Consider the following 12,803-nt stretch of genomic DNA (forward strand, 5'->3'; position numbering starts at 1 on the left):
ATATGTGGTTTTTGAGAAATATGAAGTCCTCCTACAGTCACCAGTCTATTAATCAATAAAACACCAGATATCCTCTTATTTCTTGCCGTTTAGACTGTAACACTCTAGCTTTTCTACTCCAGAATGCAATGTTCCTCTGCCCTGATCATTTCAGGGAACCAGATAACCAGAAACAGTCCTTATACCCTGGACCCACTGAAATGATTCAAAGTAGCAGACCCTAAACCTGCCTAGTCTATTTACCTGCTTTACTCATTTCTTCTTACGCAAGTCACAGTGAAGAGCCCACTCCGTTTAGTCTTTGTCTCTCTCTGCCTCCTGACCTACCCTAGAGCATACCTGTGTGGTCCTACATGGCATGGTGTGTCCCCTGCTCATGGGAACAGTGAGCCTCTTTTCAGTGGTAGTAATCTGAATAATAATAATAAATATAAATTTAAAAATAAACATATAGGGTCACTTGGGTTATATTTTCTTCTCTTTGTCTTCTCTCTAATCCTCTCAAACTTGAATAGTATAAAAATGCCAACTGCAGATAAAATTTTCACCTTGATGAGAGTCCATCAGAATTTTTCTTCTTAGATTAAAACAAATCCCACACAAAGAACCAGCACATCTTGGCTTTTGTCCCTTCTTACGCACTTTTAGTATAAGCTAAAAAAGAAATAGAAGGATTTTGCCAGACAAAACAGAACAATAGGCAGAGTTCCATATGAAATGCCTGATTGTTGCAGACAGCCAGAATCTGCTAATGGAAAAATTCACAAATGTAGCACAGATAAATTGTGTCCATACAATGTGCTTGTATGAACACTACTGAGATCATTTTATTCTACAATGGCCAGCAGAGTCTTGGCCACCTTGATCACCTAGTTTTATAACCTATGGTTTATCATCAGCCTTCCGTACTTTCCTGGACATCCCAGGATCTTACAAAAGGTCTTTTGCTCTGTTTTTCTCAAAGAAGTGAAGTTTTTCTTCTCTTTTCTCTCAAGAAAGAGAAAACAAATGACCTAGCAATGCACTATTTTTACACACAACATAAAACAGCTACTACAAAGTCAGCTTAGATATTTGTAAACAGTCTTTTGCTGCTAATTTAATGTTTCTTTTTTTATATCTTTTTAAAAATTTATTATCATCATTATCTTGTTTATATTACATTGAATCACATATAACTTTATAGGGTGTTACATTTCTTTTTCCAGAAGGAATACCATGCATATCAGTCAATACAGAGATATTAAAATCCCCATTTCATCATCCGATAGTTTTTTGTTATTTTCCCGATCATTGTTATTATTATTACAATGTTTTTAAAAATGGTCAATCACTGGGACCAGCAGTTAGCATAATGGCTATGTCGCTGGACTCCCACGTAGTTGACCGCGGTTCAAGTCCCAGACCCGGTGGCTTAAACTCAGGCCGGGCGTGTGTGCGTGCGTGTCCAAGATCCCAAGAGGAGCATGGAGGAGAAGGGATTGCAACATGGCCATCCCCTCTGGGGGGTGATTTCTCGCTTTCTATCTCTCTGTCTCTCTCTGTCTGTCTGGCCAGCGCACGTGCCCTATAGCAAAAACCTCTCCAAAAAAAGAAAAAAATAAATGAATAAATAAAACAGTCAATCGCTGTTTCTCATTTTGCTTGTAAAAAGACTTTACCCAACATGAAATACTTCTCAGACAAATCCAGTTGAGAATACTATACACGTCATCATCAACATGTAATAAACCATATCTGTGTCCTATTAATGTCATGCCTCTCTATTTGTTCTCTTGCTATCTTTCTCTATACTCTTCTCTTCTCTTCTCCCCCCCATTCCACACTGTCTTATCCTCTTTAACTATTTTCACTGCTTTTATGTCCTCCAATATTTCGATCACTACCATAGAGTGCAGATAGTCGGTATACATTAAATGGATACATACAATATCTATCTTTCATATACTGGCTTTTTTCAGTCAGCAATAAGTCTTACTTTTCTGTTAGGAGCTCTAGCTATGTTGACATTTTTAGCCTTATCTATATGTGATATTTTGTCTGAGAGGCAGATTTCTAACAGGTCTGTCAAGCAAATAATGATATTATAAACTTAAGCATCTGCAAACACATTGGTAACTTCTATAGACAAAGTAAATACACACTTAATGATTATACACACAACTGTGACCATACAATTCCCTATGTCTTGTCCCTTTCTATATATACCTCATATACACACAGGTATATGTACCTGTGTATATATGTGTGGGGTATATACATGTAATTCTCAAATCAATTAAATGAGAAGTAGTTTTAAATTGCAGTAAAACTACCATTTTAGAATTAGACATTCTTGTGATTGATACCAACACAATAACATAATGACTTCATAATCGTGCCATTGGCTACTTTAGTGTATTTAAGGATCCATTTATCTTTATAATAGCAAGAATAATTTCTATGTCCTCTATCAAGGAGTTACTAAAAAGATTATATGTGGCTCCACCTGCCTGAAATTTCTTTTCCCCTGGCCGTCTTTCCTTGGGTCTTCTTGTCATTCAATTGTCTTTAGAAAGACTCATCCTGGGCTAGCTCCGGAGCCTGGTGGTTGGGGCAGCTAGATCCCACATGGCTGACTGACCACACAGTTTAAGTCTCAGACCTAGCTGTTTGAGAAACATGGCAGGCATATATGTCTGCATGCCTAAAATCCCAAAAGGAAGGGAGAAATAGATGAGAAGAGATTGTGGGATGAACGTTCCTCATGGAGAGTGCTTTCTCCCTCTCTCTTCCTCTGTCTTTGTCTCTCTCTGATAAACACATATACCTTATAGCAAAAAAAAAAAAAAAAAAGAATATAAAAAAGAAGTTAAAAAAAGAGAAAGACTAACATTGATTAATTAGCATAGACCCAATGTCTGTTATATTGGTAGATAGCACTTGTTAAGTTGCTAGGTCTGGGACTTAAACTGCTCCTGCTCATTAAATTAAATACATATGTAACTTCCTCTGTAAGAGAATAAATGCCATGAGAACAAGACCTGGTCTATCTTGTTTACTGCTGCAATATCTAGTGTCCGAAAACACGCCTGACACATCACAGTCCCTCACAAAATATTTGTAAGAAGGAAAAAGGGAAGGAGGAAGGAAGAAAAGAAGAGGGGAAGGAGGAAGGGAGAGAAACTGGGATGAAACAGAGGGATGGAAGAATTAGCAGCGGAGGCAAGAAGAAATATAAATGTCTAACACAGTGACTATCATATTACATCGACATTCGACATATTTCAGTTTTCTACCTATAATTGTTGACAATTTTCTTAACATTTTTCAGGCCTTACTTCTCTTGCCTATAATAATGGTACATGTACTACCCATCCGTAGAGTCCTTATGAGGAATAAATGAAAATGAATAAATAAATGCAAAGTATTCAGTACTATGTATAAGTACATGTTCATTAAATATTAGTTTGCTCTTAGTAAGGATCTGAGTTTTCATTTAATTAGAACTTACGGATTATTGATAGGAATTAATTCAAATAAGTTTTTTTATGAAGTTTATCACTTGCAATATAATAATAAAATAAACAAGGAAATATTCATTAGTATTTGTAGTTATTAAGTTAAGACCAAAGTTAAACTTTAACATGAAGATTCCTTAATTAAAAATTGTAACCTCTGACTTGTTTGATGGCTAAATCAAACAAACCATAAGAAAATCACTATAGGGGCTGGCAGGTGGCACAGTGATTAAGGGTGTTGGATTCCTACATGGCTGTCCTTGGTTCAAGTCCCAGACCTAGCAGCTTGCTTTGTCACTTTCTCTCTCTCTCCCTCTCTCTCTCTGTCCCTCTCTGGTCAAATTAAAATAAACAAATGAATAAAAAAAGAAATAAAGTTAAATGGAAAAAAAAAAAAAAGAAAATCACTATAACATTATACTTAACCTGGTCTTAATCCATCATTATATTGATAAATAGAGAATTTAAATTTAAGAACAGTTTTTCTGACTCCAATCAAAAATGAAGCAATAATGCAAAGTGCCATTAGAAAATCAAAATTTGGGCAAGGATTTTCTTTTTATTGCCAGAAGGTATAGAAGTTTATTTCTTCCTGCACAGTGTAGTTTAATTATATTTTTATTTCTTATAATCAAATTCCTCGAGACACTTTAAGAATGATTTTTTGTGAAATAAATTAAAATTCAAAGAGTGATGATGAAAATTGTGCTTCCAGCAGGGAATTACCCCTTAATTGGCTGATGTGAAGACAAGCGGGTGAAGAGGAAGTGGAATACCCTTTTTGCCATCCCCATCTCACTCTTTCTTGCTTTCAGAGCTTGCTAAGTGTTTGACTGCTGAGAAGTTTGCCAAGTGTTCACTCAGATTGATGGCTCTATTTATAATCCCAAACAATAGAGACGAACAGTCCTGTCCTCTGATAGCAGCAGCAGCAGCAGCAGCAACCATTGCCTTCCCCTAGAGCTGTCATGGGGAGATCAATGGGGATTGGATTTTGCACTGACCTGAATAAGAGGACACTCTATCATGGTAACAGCCTCCCAGAGAGGGAATGGACTCTGCTTCTATGGTAGGAAGTGCCACAAAAGGTCTTTACTTGGTATGGTCTTGGTATATCTAGTGGCCAGGCGTATCTTTATGTATACACTCACCACTGCTTTCATTGTTACCATCACAATAAAACTCATCAGGGGAGCCTTGATGCATCTGGTTCCTTAAAGTGAGATAATACCAATAATAAGGAAAGTGTGGCCAGCAGATGGCATAGTGGTTATGTTGCTGGACTCCCACGTGGCTGACTATGGTTCAAGTTCCAGGCACACATGGCTGACAGTTAAAGTACCAGACCCAGTGGCTTGAAAATCACGCTGGCTGTGTGTGCACGTGTGTCTAAGATCCTGAGAGGAGAATCGTGGAGAAAGGATTGCTGTGTGGCCAGTACCCTTTGTGGTGTGATTTCTCATTTTCTTTCTATCTTTTTCTGGTGAGTGCAAAATCACTATAACATTATACTTAACCTGGTCTTAATCCATCATTATATTGATAAATAGAGAATTTAAATTTAAGAACAGTTTTTCTGACTCCAATCAAAAATGAAGCAATAATGCAAAGTGCCATTAGAAAATCAAAATTTGGGCAAGGATTTTCTTTTTATTGCCAGAAGGTATAGAAGTTTATTTCTTCCTGCACAGTGTAGTTTAATTATATTTTTATTTCTTATAATCAAATTCCTCGAGACACTTTAAGAATGATTTTTTGTGAAATAAATTAAAATTCAAAGAGTGATGATGAAAATTGTGCTTCCAGCAGGGAATTACCCCTTAATTGGCTGATGTGAAGACAAGCGGGTGAAGAGGAAGTGGAATACCCTTTTTGCCATCCCCATCTCACTCTTTCTTGCTTTCAGAGCTTGCTAAGTGTTTGACTGCTGAGAAGTTTGCCAAGTGTTCACTCAGATTGATGGCTCTATTTATAATCCCAAACAATAGAGACGAACAGTCCTGTCCTCTGATAGCAGCAGCAGCAGCAGCAGCAACCATTGCCTTCCCCTAGAGCTGTCATGGGGAGATCAATGGGGATTGGATTTTGCACTGACCTGAATAAGAGGACACTCTATCATGGTAACAGCCTCCCAGAGAGGGAATGGACTCTGCTTCTATGGTAGGAAGTGCCACAAAAGGTCTTTACTTGGTATGGTCTTGGTATATCTAGTGGCCAGGCGTATCTTTATGTATACACTCACCACTGCTTTCATTGTTACCATCACAATAAAACTCATCAGGGGAGCCTTGATGCATCTGGTTCCTTAAAGTGAGATAATACCAATAATAAGGAAAGTGTGGCCAGCAGATGGCATAGTGGTTATGTTGCTGGACTCCCACGTGGCTGACTATGGTTCAAGTTCCAGGCACACATGGCTGACAGTTAAAGTACCAGACCCAGTGGCTTGAAAATCACGCTGGCTGTGTGTGCACGTGTGTCTAAGATCCTGAGAGGAGAATCGTGGAGAAAGGATTGCTGTGTGGCCAGTACCCTTTGTGGTGTGATTTCTCATTTTCTTTCTATCTTTTTCTGGTGAGTGCATGCACCCTATGGCAAAAACCTAAAATAAATACATAATATTTAAAAAATTTCAAGGTCTCTAAAGGCATGCTTTGACATTTGGGGAGGAGTTCCCCCAAGTTTACGTGATGAGTGATGAGTGATGGTCTGCCTCCAGCACAGGGACAATGGGGCATGCTAGGATATGCCCCACTCGCTGAGCACAGCAACGCATTCAGGACTCAACATGTAATTTCATCTCATTTACATTTAATCCTCTCCAAAACCCTGAGTAGATGTACTTATTTCCCATTTTATAGATCTAAGAGAAGGGGAAGCCATATATTACTTTGCTGGTAAATGTTAGAGACAATATTCCAACACTGACTTGTCTGATTTTAGTTTTATTTATTTATATCAGAGGGGTCCATGTTTCTGTCCTCTGGATCAGGATAGAGCAAGCGTATCATAGCAGTGGGCACTGGCCTGTGGAAGTGTGAACGAAGCAGCCTGGAGCCCAGGGAAAGAGGGAAACCACATTGTTTCAGTTAGGTAGTATTTGGTGACAATAATCACAGTAATAACAGTGATAGCAAATGACATTTATTGAGTACTTAACATGTGCTAGACACTGCTATAACTCACTTAATTCACCAAGAAAACTATTGAAATAGTTACTGTAATTATGCTGTTTGTTGAGTGAAATAGTTTTATAACTGAGAAAATGAGCCCAGGGAGGTTGAATAACTCATCCAAGTGGAAAAGGTAGTGAGAGACAGTTCAAGGATGGAAGTTCAGGCATTTAGTTTCAGAGTTTAGGCTCTTAAGTACACTGCATTCTCTATGGGCAGATTAAATGCAGGAATTTCCCTTTGATCTTTTATGGGTTGTGAATGCAGCCTGAAATTCCCAAATCATCAAAAGATCCAACACAGTCAAACCTATCATGCTTACTTTCTTAAAAAAAAGAAAAAAAAGTTGATGAAAAGTGTGACAGTACACAGCGTCTAGAAGTAAATCATGTTTTCCCTTCTTTCACCGTGAAGGGCATATGAATGAGATCCAAAAGGAGTTCCTTAGGATCATGAACACTCCAACCCTAACCACAGGTGCTGGGAACTGCACAGAAATTTGTAAGCTAACATGGCTATCTCAAACATGGAAACTTAGAGTTAATTTTAAGCAGTTATGGAAAGTGGGTATAATTAAAATCTGCAATTTTAAACTTCTAGAAATGTCAAAGAAACTTGTATCACATGAACCCTCTCACAAGTAACAATTGTAACCTATAGTCAAATTTAAAAATTATTTAAAACATTGAAGAATGAAAACAAGCAGGCAGAATGTACAGTGGATTACATTTTAACAAAAGGTACTGCATTGGTCCTGAGTAAATTTTGTATGGCTTTTCAGTTTCGAGGAACTCCAATCTGTGTAAGATGAGATGGCGGAGGATTTTATAACTGGCAAAACTGGGGAGTATGAAGAAGGCGGGGGAATGCCCAAAAGGATGAAGACAAGAAGGGAGACTCAACTAACCCTGTGTACAAACTCTACAAAAATCTTTGACTACATATGCATAAACTGCACATGCCCATGGTAAACATCAAGGAGCCTGAATGGAGGCATCAAATAGAACACTGAGGGAACTGAGGCAGTATGAGAGATGGCCTATTTAGCTGCCTTTTAAGACAAAACTAACACTCTGACTGAGTCTCTGAAACAAAACATCCACAAAAATTTAATAAACATGTGAAGAAAGAAAAATGTGACCATAATAAAGAGAAAAGCAATCATTGCAAACCAACTCTAAGAAGCCTGAAGTGTTGAAGTTAGAAGAGAATTATAAAGAACTGTGATAAATATGTTCAAGGACTTAAAGGAAAAAATAGTCAGAATGAGACAGTCAGTTGTGAATCTTGGAAGAAAGTAAAACACACGTACACACACAATTTTCAAAAAGTTCATTGAAAATACATATTATGAAAAAGCTATGAATAAATTTCAAAAAAAGGTTTCCACTGAAATAAACTTGCACTTTAATTGCATGTTTCCATGAATGCTTTGGAGCCCTATGTGTGTATGTCTGTGTGTGTATAAGTACACAAAATTATAAAACTAAAAATTAAAATATCAGAGAGAAAAAATTTAGTTGTCTAAAGGGTAAATTGGACACAGCAGAATAATAAGCAGATAAGATATATAGAAAACAATAAAATGAGAGACATAAATCTAAGCATATAGTTAATTGCATAAATATAGATGAATATATACTTAAATTATTTGTCTTACCTATTTAGATAAAAAACTGTTTCCAAAATTATTATTTAATTCCAGTTTCTCTAGTAAATTATTTTGAAAAGTATATTTGTGCTCCATTTAGTCTTCAGGAATGTCATTTATATCAACTTTGTTGGTCTTTCATTCTAATTAGCACCATACTGATTTTTTTTTTTTTTTGCTTTTAGATTCACTCTTCACACACACACACACACACACACACACACACTACAAAAGGCATCTGTAATTTATGGTGGACTACAGAAATATGTGTTAAAATTTCTTTTATTGTTGATTAGATTGCTGGTTATATTGGTTGAGGTTTATAGTGGAAGAAGAAAGTGATTTATTAGAATGATTATAACTCACTGAGGCCCAGGGCACAAAATTTTATTGCTACACCATCAAAATACAGCAATCATAGGTAATGCCCAACCATACACAGTACTTGTCTACAATAGACATTACCTACTGCTCAGTACATAAATTACAAGGAAATTGGCTTCAGAAACTGTCAAACTGCTTCAAGAGAACCAGTGCAACTATCACTTTGCTTGAGAAGACCTCCAATCTCCCTGGATATGGACATGGCCTCACATTGCTTAGATCTTCCTTTTGGTCTCATGAGGACATTTGCAGGTAGAATCCAAGCCATACAGAAAACCTGCTAAGTAGAGTTGCTACTTTTCAAGCATCAATTGTACTGGAAAAATGTTCACTAAAAGGAAGTAGGAATGGCAGTTGAGTGACTCAATAAAAGATATACTGCTTTAACTAAGGTTAGTGATGGGTGGATCACCTTTGCCCACAACATTTTGACCCCAAATGGCAAAGTCCAATCCCTGTTCTGTATCTGTAAGATTCTTTAGCCTTCTCTGGGTGTGGTGGTGCCCGCCTTATGGAGAGATTCTTTAGCCTTATGTTTCTTCCCCACACCTACAGCTAGACTTCGCTCCATTAGAAAAGAAGATAATGGGATTTTCTCTTGATGGGATTATCGCCAGGGGATACACCTGGCCCAGTATGTCTAAGCCTTTATAGATTTGTTACCTGCTTTTTCTTGTCTGTAACATATCAACATATCTATGGAATGCCATAAAATATGCATATGTAGTGTCACCTTGTACTATAAATAAAGAAGTCCAGTTTGGGCGACACAAGTTGTGGCACAAGTTGCTTGGGCTAGTTAGGCTAAGGCTGCCTGTGTCCACTGTTACTTTGTCTCTTTGCCTCATTCTTTCCAATTCCCCCATCCTCTCGAGATGAAGGGCTTCCTCTTTCTTTACCTCACCATCAGCCCCCTGATCATGATTCAGCTTGAGCCAAGCCCCAGGGCGGTCACTGACACATGGTCTGAATGTGTACCATAAAATTCATGTGCTAGACACTTAATTCCAAAACAAAGTGCTGAGAAGAGGGGCCCCTTGGGAGTTTAAAACTCTGCCCTCATGAGTTGACTAATGTTCTTATTAAAGGGCTTGACAGGGACCAGCAGATGGCATAATGGTTATGTGGCTGGACTCCCATGGAGTTGACCCGGAACTGATGGCTTGAAACTCAAACTGGGTGCATGTACATGTGTGCTCAAAATCCTGAGAAGAGAATGGAAGAAAAGGGACTGTGGTATGGCTATCACCCCAGGGAGTGATTTCTTGCTTTCTGTCTTCCTGGTGAGTGCACAGGACTACAGCAAAAATCTCAATAAAATAAAATATAAAATAAAATAAAAAGGCTTGATGGAGAGAACATAATTTTTTTGCCATTCCACTTTCTGCTAAGTGAGGACACATATTCTTCTCTCAACTGAAGGTTGCAGCTCTCACCATATACTTGCACCTCAATCTTAGACTTCTAGCCATAAGATGGTGAGAAATAATTTTTTTTTATTAAGCTGGCCAGTATGTAATATTCAGTAATAGCAGTAAAACATAGACTAAGACAATATTCAAACCTTTCAAATCAACATCAGCGACTCAGTTTTTTTAGGAGAGATTTTTGCTATAGGACATGGGCATTCACCAGAGACACAGAGAGAGACAGAGGAGAGGAAAAAGTGAGAAACCACCCCCCAGGGGGATGGCAATACTGCAATCCCTTTTCTTTCATTATCTTCTCTAGATTTTGGACATATACACATATGTACCCAGCATGAGTTTCAAGCCACTGGGTCCGGGACTTGAATTATGATCACCTATGTGGGAGTCCAGTGCCTTAACCACTATGTCACTTGCTGGCTCCAGCAACTCAGTCTTCTGTGGGCTTCCAGAGCCATAAAAGCAATAATCTATTCACCATCTTTAATCAGGTATCTCAAAGTAATTTTGAAGACATTCACCATTTTCAAAACTAATGTCACCCTCTAAACTTTATAGAATTCCCTCTTGATGTCTCTAATTCCCAAGGCTACAACAAACATTTGCCCCTTCCACAACTTGAGTGAAGAATCAGAGACATTTGAGAATAAAAGGACCACTTGACAAAAGCTGGAATGTGAATTCAATGTCAACCAGGATTTGCCTATTATGATTCTTTTCTTTTCTTGGCTAGTTGAATTTTTCTCAGTCTACACAGCCACCATCCATGAACTCTTCTCTAAGAAGAGGCAATCTGATAGCAGGAAGTGGTGATCATCAGTTTTCTGTCAATACTTTGATTACCATCTTATAGAGATTGAGAGACTGTTATGTGCAGTTCATCTTTCCACCCATGTTGGGAATGGTCTTCTCTATTTCTTAGTAGACAGAAATACTAATTTAATGAGGTGATATAGCAGATACCCTCTTTATCAAGAGATAAATAGTAACATGAAAAGTATTGGGGATGGGAACCAGCAGTTAGCGTAATGGCTATGTCGCTGGACTCCCACATAGTCGACCGCAGTTCGAGTCCCGGACACGGTGGCTTAGAACTCATGCCGGGCGCGTGTGCATGCGTGCCCAAGATCCCAAGAGGAGAATAGAGGAGAAGGGATTGCAGCGTGACCATCCCCCTTGGGAGGTGATTTCTCACTTTCTGTCTCTATGTCTCTCTTTGTCTGTCTGGCGAGCACACGTGCCCTATAGTGAAAACCTCACCAAAAAAAAAAAAAAAAAAGAAAAGAAAAGTATTGGGGCAAGCCAATATAGTAAACCCTTTGATTTCATGCTTTGAAAAGGACACTATTCCTATAATTTTCTGCCAATAATGTATAAGTTGAATCTAACATTTAAGAAATCAGACAAACTTGAACTGAAGGACATTTTACAGAAAAACTGGACTATATTCTTCAAAATGATAAAGATAAAGATTTTTAAAAAGATGAGAATAAGTTTATAATAAGGGAGATAACAGGGGTCATGATAATCAAATACAATGCATGATCTTGTACCATATCCTGGACCAAGGAAAAATGGTTAGTCATGACATTATTTGGAAAATTGAGAGGATGTGAATATGGACAATAGAGTAGGTAAGTATTATATCAATGTTAAATTCTGGTTTTGATCATTGTATATAGTAAGGAAATACAGAAATATTTGAGATTTAAAGAGCTTATTGACTTCAATGTATGTCAAATAAAGTTCCTCCAAATTCCTTAACCACAGTCCTTCCCTGCCATTTTTGTCAAACTGGCTCATGATAGGTACTCCCTCATTTTTTGGTGGGATACTTTTCACACTAAAAAAGTTAAGAGTACAAAAAATAGTAAAACTCCTCCAAATTCTAAATTACCTTTGAGCTGTGTCTGATGGGTTTCTCCAGTTTCTCCACAGCATGTCAAGGAACACGGAGAACGAGTCACTGACTAGAATGTGTGGACACCCTTTCCTGAAGATAGAAACCTATCTTCTGTCTTCAAATTTTATGATTCTCTTCAGCCTCCTTTCTGGACAAGTATAATGTCTGTACATGAATAGTGATCACAGAGAAAGGATAAGACATGGACTAAAAACTCATAGCTCCTGGCTCTTGAGCTCCCTGCTAGCTTCTGTAAAAAGATAAAAAAAGAAATAGCTCTAAATTACCACAAGCTTGATCTCTTGAAACAACAGGGATTTATTCTTCTCTAATTCTATTTTAATTTTTTTATTTAAAAAATATTTATTTATGACAGAGATACTGTTCATCTAGAAGGATTACTTAATATCTGCTTCATAAATTTGACATTGCTAGCTAAAAAGTTGTAAAGCTAAAATTTTTTAAATTATTTATTTATTATTTATACATTCAATCGCTAGACATCATTGAGATTGTAAAGAGACTTTACACAGCATAATATACCTCAGTCCAGCCCAGTTGAGAAGACTATACACACCATCATCAACAGATAATAAACCATATCTGTTTCCCACAAATATCTAACCTCTCTATTTTTCCTGAAATTTCCTTTATTCTTATATAATTCTATAAGCCAAAAGTTCAAAATTATGTTCTCTGTTCTCTCTGAAGGCTGTATGGAAAGATTTTGTTTTTGTTTCTTCCAGTTTCCTGTTGCTGTCAACA

The sequence above is a fragment of the Tupaia chinensis genome, unplaced genomic scaffold, assembly GCF_000334495.1.
Source record: "Tupaia chinensis unplaced genomic scaffold, TupChi_1.0 Scaffold000175_1, whole genome shotgun sequence".
Taxonomy (NCBI): domain Eukaryota; kingdom Metazoa; phylum Chordata; class Mammalia; order Scandentia; family Tupaiidae; genus Tupaia; species Tupaia belangeri.